Source organism: Mycteria americana, chromosome 1 (genome assembly GCF_035582795.1).
Source record: "Mycteria americana isolate JAX WOST 10 ecotype Jacksonville Zoo and Gardens chromosome 1, USCA_MyAme_1.0, whole genome shotgun sequence".
NCBI lineage: Eukaryota > Metazoa > Chordata > Aves > Ciconiiformes > Ciconiidae > Mycteria > Mycteria americana.
In genome coordinates, this window is record NC_134365.1 from 63303116 (window position 1) to 63309840 (window position 6725).

Genomic DNA, 6725 nt, shown 5'->3' on the forward strand with positions numbered 1-6725 from the left:
TGGCTCTGTCCGATCTGCTGCAATCGGTGAGCAGGTACCTCTTCTCCAGGTCCTGTGACTGCAGTTACAATATAACTCTGCTCCTAAGAAACCTACCAAGATATCGATCCTTAGTAGCTGGAAACTGGAGAAAAAGTGCTTCCTGCTCCCTCTGTGTACTGTGCTGTCATTTAATGGTATTGATTGTATATTCATTACAGGGTAATAAAGAGTTCTTTATGTTTTTCTTTATTTCCACAGAGGCCAGTGACAAGTGGCATGTTCATTTCCGCAGGCTTTGTTTGAGGCAAACTCCTGTAGCCCTACCTTTTCCTTCCCCTCTTTTCTTATATGGGGACTCTCCTCTTTCTCGCCTGTTCTCTCAGCTTCTAAACTTTAGACCTGTTTCTGAGTCTGCATGTCTTGAGAGTAACTGACAAAACTGACAAAAATGCAGGGGAACTGCTGATTCTGTCATAAGGTTACATAATTTCGTATTCCAGATGATGACCCATCTCCAGTTCCCCTTGCAGAAAATTGAGAGATCACTAATTTTCCCATTTTGCCATGCCATTTAACTGCTACCATGATTTATGGGATGCTTTCAATAACCCATCCATGTTATTTCTAGGATTTCGTTTTCCAACATTTCTCTTTTTCCAAAACCCAGAGGCATGCGCAAAGGCAGTGTTTCTATTCTTTCGAGAAATCTGGGAGAGACTTATCTGTCCCCAGTCCTGAGTTGAATGCTTGATGCACAGCACTTTCTGCTCACTGAATTTAACTGGGTGGTTTGAGAGGCAACCCCCTTTCATCCATCAGCCCCTACTCAAGAAGACTCAGTGGTCTGCAGGACTGCGTTTTTACTCCAGATACTGCTTTTTATTTGTCTGTTTGTGCATTTTTCCATATTGAATTTTTATCTGACAGTGCAATGAACAGTTTCCAACCCTGTCTTTCTTTAGTTTCCTCTCACTCCTCTTTAGTCCTAACATTGTTAAATATTTTTGCAACCAGAAGGTATTTTTGGAGTGAATATACTGCCATGACTCTGTTTTCAATGGCAACGCTCAGTTCTGGCTGCCATGAGCAGACACAAGATGCCATGTAAAACTGCAAGTCGATTTTTAAAAAATCTGATTATATAATGTTTTACCATTCCTTTTGGTTGAAATTCCAGGAAAGTAGCAATAGGGATTTTGTATTGCCTACCCTAAACAGTAAGCATGTTTTAAATTCAGTTCAAGACTAAAAAGCTACGCTAACACAGTAATAATGTTCAAATTTTAAAGCTGTTTGGCAAGGAGGGGTACTGAAAAAATGTCAGCTTCACCCTTTGACAGCACTGGCAATCACCCTTTAAAATCTGCTATAATGCTATAATTACCCCGAATATTTGGTTTAAACACTTTTAAGCTAACCAGCCATGCCAGCTGTAGGCAGGATCTCAGTTGAGAGTTGATTTTGGTTGGCCGTCAGGTCCGAGAGCACCCATGACTTACTACCTGCATACGTTTAAATTCCTCAGACATCAGATTGAGACCACAAAATGGAGGAAAGTAAGGCTAATTTGTTGACTGTCATGAAGAAAGATGATTTCTGGAACAGAATCATAGAAACCACATCCTAATACTAACATACTAGGAGAGCCATTTGCCAACGCAATTTGTGTGAACTGAGTATTAGGTAACACAGAAGGACAGAGGACAAAGGGAGAAACAAGAAATGGCGCCATCTCCGTGCCCCCAAAACCAAGAGGAAGCCATGCCAATGGAAAGCTTCCACACTCCTGAGAAAATGAGTGCTTGCTGAAGCCTGGCTCCTGGTTCCTCAGTTGCTTCTAAGACTGTTACAGCTACTTGGGGACTTCTCAGATCTTGCCACAGTGCCATGATCTTTACACACAATAGCTTTTGCACTGAATTTCAAATTAAATGTTATTAGAGGCTTAATCAAAATGACATCGTTTTGCAATCTGTGGTATCACTTCACTTTGAACACTCCATTTCCATTTCTTCAGTAAGAAAACAAGTTGGGTTTAAGGAGCAGGAGCAGAACAAGCAGACACTCTTAGAGCTTGACATCTCCTTCAAACTGCTTACAGAGAAATAACTTATTTTCCAGATTCATCCCTGAGGTTATTCTGCTGATTCCAGAAGCTATCCAGGAAACATCTCCGGGCCCTATGAACAACTTATGCACTTGCTGAGCAGAGCAAGAAATACAACAATTAAAGCCAGTAAAAGGCTTGTAATCTGATTTTAGTTGATTAAAGGTAAGAAAATCACTTTTCCTTCAAGTGAAGGTTCTTATCTCCTATTGAATTTGGATCTTCAAAGATTAAATAGCTGTCTATAAGAACACAGTGATATTTCATCAAGAGGAATTTTTGAACGGGACATTTTTGCCTTAAGCTCAAGAGCTATGGTCAAAATCAGTTCTACGCAGTAAAGACAAGATTTTACATGTAATCCTAGTGAAAGTTCAAATCTGTACAAAATTCTATTTGTAACTTTTTAAAGGAAAAAAGCCCACAAATTATTTTACTATAAAAAACTATCCTGGGGAAGAAACTAGCAATTGTATAAAACAATATTGATGGTAACCCCAAAATAATAGTTTTTTACTTTCACAGGTCACCTGTATGAATTAAACCTAGCACAGATTACTAGAAAAAACAGAGCCAGCCTAGAAATGCTGGGATATGACAAAGTCTAGTTGCATAAGCCCTTGTTTCAGAAAATTTGATTGGAACATAGTCAAGGTTTTTGAAGTATCTACACACTGGGTGTTTAAGGGGGAAGCTGGTTGATTTGAACAAAAAAAATTCCTTTGAATTGTAGTATTGCTCAAGAATTGCATCACCCAGTCACCCATAGACAGACAGAAAATAAATGGTTCCAGATTCTAGCTAAAATGAACAAAGATAAAAAAGACCCATTATGCACAAAGATAAAAGCTAAGGCACATATTATATCTCATTACCAGTGTTATTTCCTTTTTTCCTGGTTAGAATTTCCCTAGTCTTCCACAAGAGCTTTAAAATTAACTTTAAGGTATTGACTTTTTGCCCGGTTTCTGCCTTTGCCAAGCAAAACAACACAAAATAAAACCCCTATTGCAGACAGATGATCTTCTCATACCGACCTGCCTGACATTGTCCACTTGTGACATTGTCCACTTGTGTGACACCTGCTGTGACCACCTTACCAAGTTGATGTTCATCTGTGCTGCCACTCTCCTTCTTCCCATTGCCATAGCAAAATACTCTCGAATTCAAACCAAAAGAAAAAAAGTTCATGGAAACCATCTAATGTGTTTCAACTGTTTGATGCAGCGTAAGAGGAAGGAAAGATACCTCTTTGCAGGGAGATCCATCAGCTGCTAATATCTAATAAAAGTAGGGCTAGAGAGAGACTGTTCCTGGGGATCTCATGATGAAAGTCTAGATGTTAATCAGAGAAACCTTCTTTGAAACGTACCTTCCACTTACAATTAATTTTATGTGTGTGTTGGGAGGGGAGTCATGTTGTGGAGTAAGAAGGTTCTACCGTGTTAAAGATGCCTATCAATAACAAAGTATTCATACTTTGTTAAAGCACTTTCTATATTTATGTTAAAAAAATCCATGCAACATTTGATGAAAGTTTTTAGAGGACTATCTATGCTCAGCGTGGCTTATTTAAGACCGAGAATGCTGAACTTGTGTAATTCCAGGTAAAATAATAGATGTTCAGAGGCCTGGATTATTGATACACTTCACAGAAGACATGCAAAAAATGCTATTCAAGTGTTTAGATAGGCAAAGAAATAACAGAAAACAGACTTACTATATGTAAATAAAAGTGGATTTTAAATAGATACAGCAGCTGCCTTTGAATTTTTTTTACAACCCAACAAGTCACTGTTTCTGGGTACAGAATGGCTACAATTTAGAAATGTTAAAATCTTGTTCTTTTTATATTGTTGTCTCATGAAAATAAAGTCTATATTGTCTCCTAATGCTCCATTGCAAACTGACAGAAGCCTATTGAAGCTACTGAGTAAAATGTACCTTCTTTGTAATAGGGTAGGAAAAACTTCCCAAGGGAAGAGGCTTAATAATGACAGCTGAACTGCAGCTTGCGCCAGTGCTAACTACAGCAAGTGGCTCCTTTGATTTAGACAAATAATCTGAATATTGAAGTTGCTATGAAACTACATGTTGCAGTAGCAAAACATATTTACTTAGCTTAAGGCAGGAAGGGATGGCAAGGAAACTTAGATCTGACTTGTTTTCCACAAAGGCATAATAAAAAAATCATTTAACTGGGTCTCCAGATGACTATTAAAAACAGTTAAAGCTACCTACAAAACTATTGTACTTGCTTGCCTGAACATGGAAAATAAACCCTGATCATGTGGTCTACTAGTGCCATCTATTGTGTACAGGGAAAAATACAGACACCAAATGTAGAAGTTGCCTATTTTCTCATTAAAATGTGAGAAATACTCTTTCTGCATTTCAGTACCAATTAGAAAACATAGCCAAAGCTCATAGAATCACTTCTGTTTTTTATAAAATATAGCAATTATTATCATTTATGTGTATTACAGCAACATGCAGGAGTCTAACCGCTGTCAGGCTTCATCATGCCAATACTGTTCGTGTATGCACGTACAGACCACATGTGCACACCCATACAAATGCAGTGAAAGACAGACCCAGCTTTGATAGTTTTAGTCAAAGCTACAGAAATCTTATCAATTAAAGCCTACTGCAACTTCCTTATGCTATGTCAAATTTCTCCCAAATAAAGGGACATTAGTTCCTCTTCCAAAGAAATAAACATTGCCCCTTCTTAAAATCCAAGCACCATGCTGCCTTTCACCATTTCTTTGAGGAGAACAGCTCTTCCGGCTCTTCCAGCTTCTTCCAGAGAGAATATCTGTAGCGGACATTGTAAATCACTAGGATCAGCTCATGAACCCCAAACACTCTGAAGTCTTCAAGCAGACCCTCCAAAACTTGAAGGCTGGTGAAAATGTGGTGTCAATATTGAGACCAAGACTCTGTATTTACAGAGCAGTTTAAAATACCAAGCTCTTGAATGTCTTTACAAACTTCATACTGAAATGTCCAAAACTTACTGACATATATTACCATAATCCCTCTAGTCTGCTTGAAACTTTTGCAACCAGTATTACCACCAAATAATAAAGTCCTTGCCATCAAGATCGTTTTACTACTATCAAACACACGCTGCTGTCAGAGATAAGGCAGTATGCAAACAGAGCAGATCAGAAATAAAAATTTAGAATATGAGAAAAAACAAAGGTGCAATATCTGGTGACCACTGGCTGAGCACACATGGGAGAGAAGAGCAGAGACAGTAAGACTGTCCTAAGACAAAGTGGGTTTTAGGTATTTTGAGTCGATTGAGTTTCATCCTTCCATGATTTGGAACTGTGATAGAGACCGCAATGGTAGTATTTCATCAGTAGCTCAAGCACAACCTAGAAAAATGAGGCTTTGCACTTTTGGAAAGGGTAGAGAAATGATTTAGCATAATCACTAAAAATAACAATAACTGTCATGTGATTTACTGTAGTTTAGGCAAAAGAAGTTTCTCAATCACTCAAGATGGGCTGACAAATAGAAAACATCACGCAAACAGAGTAGACGGTAAAAATATTTCTAGCATAGCTCCCAAGAAAAAATAGCTATTTCTTGTTGCTAAGAAATGTGAAAATACAGAAAAAAGGGTCTGTTGCAAAGGAACAGAAGTGTACTGAGACATTACTTGTAGTAACCTGTAGAGAACATTTGATTGTAAAAAGTTAAATAGTGTTATCTAACAAGAGCCATCTACTGCTAAAATGATACAACTTGGTAGAAGAAAAGATTTTTCAATTGCTTGCAACATGTCAACTCACATTTCAACTGAAAAAATAATTAGGATCTTGACTGAAAAGCTGCCTGGAGCCAGAGAATAATCAAAGTGTTTTCAATAGTTTTTCCACTGCACAGATGAAAAGGTAATAACCCATTGTCTCCATCAGCATGTTGATGCACATTGATGTTTTTGGCCTAACAAATTAAATACAAGGCAAACTGTTGGTGACGCATTCTTTTGGTCATGACTGTAACTCATATAAAAATGTATCATGATAAAGCTCAGAAAAATGGGAACGATTTCATTCAGTAGTTCCTCAGTACTTGAATTAACATGTTGATTTCAGCAAAGAAAATTATCATGATTCAGCCACTTTCTCTGAAAACTTTTTTCGTTTTTTTTTTTCTTTCTCTTTAGGAGACTGTAAGCACTGTAAAGGTTGGCAGGCTGGATATGATTCTGTTGAGGAGGACAGAGTACTAAGAGATTAGGTAAGTGTGAACTTGTTTCAGGAGCCCTGTAGTGGGATGATGATTTAATGTTTTCTTAGTGTTCTCTCATCTTGAAACTTGCGAAATTTATTGTGGTGATTTCCTGCCTAAATCAGAACAATACAAATAATTCTTTCCCTGTTTAAGTGTACTCACATTCACTACAAAAACACACTAATATTAGTTAAGGCTGAACTTCAAGTTAACGTAATTTCTTTTTTCCATGTAAAGGGTTTAGTAAATTGATGAGCTGAAACCTGATATCATTTGAAGTAACAACTTCAAGCTCCTTATACTTTACTTTAAGAAAGCTAAGATAAAAAGCAATAAAAGAACAATACACAATGCACAAAGAAATATGGTCTTTTCTTAACATGGC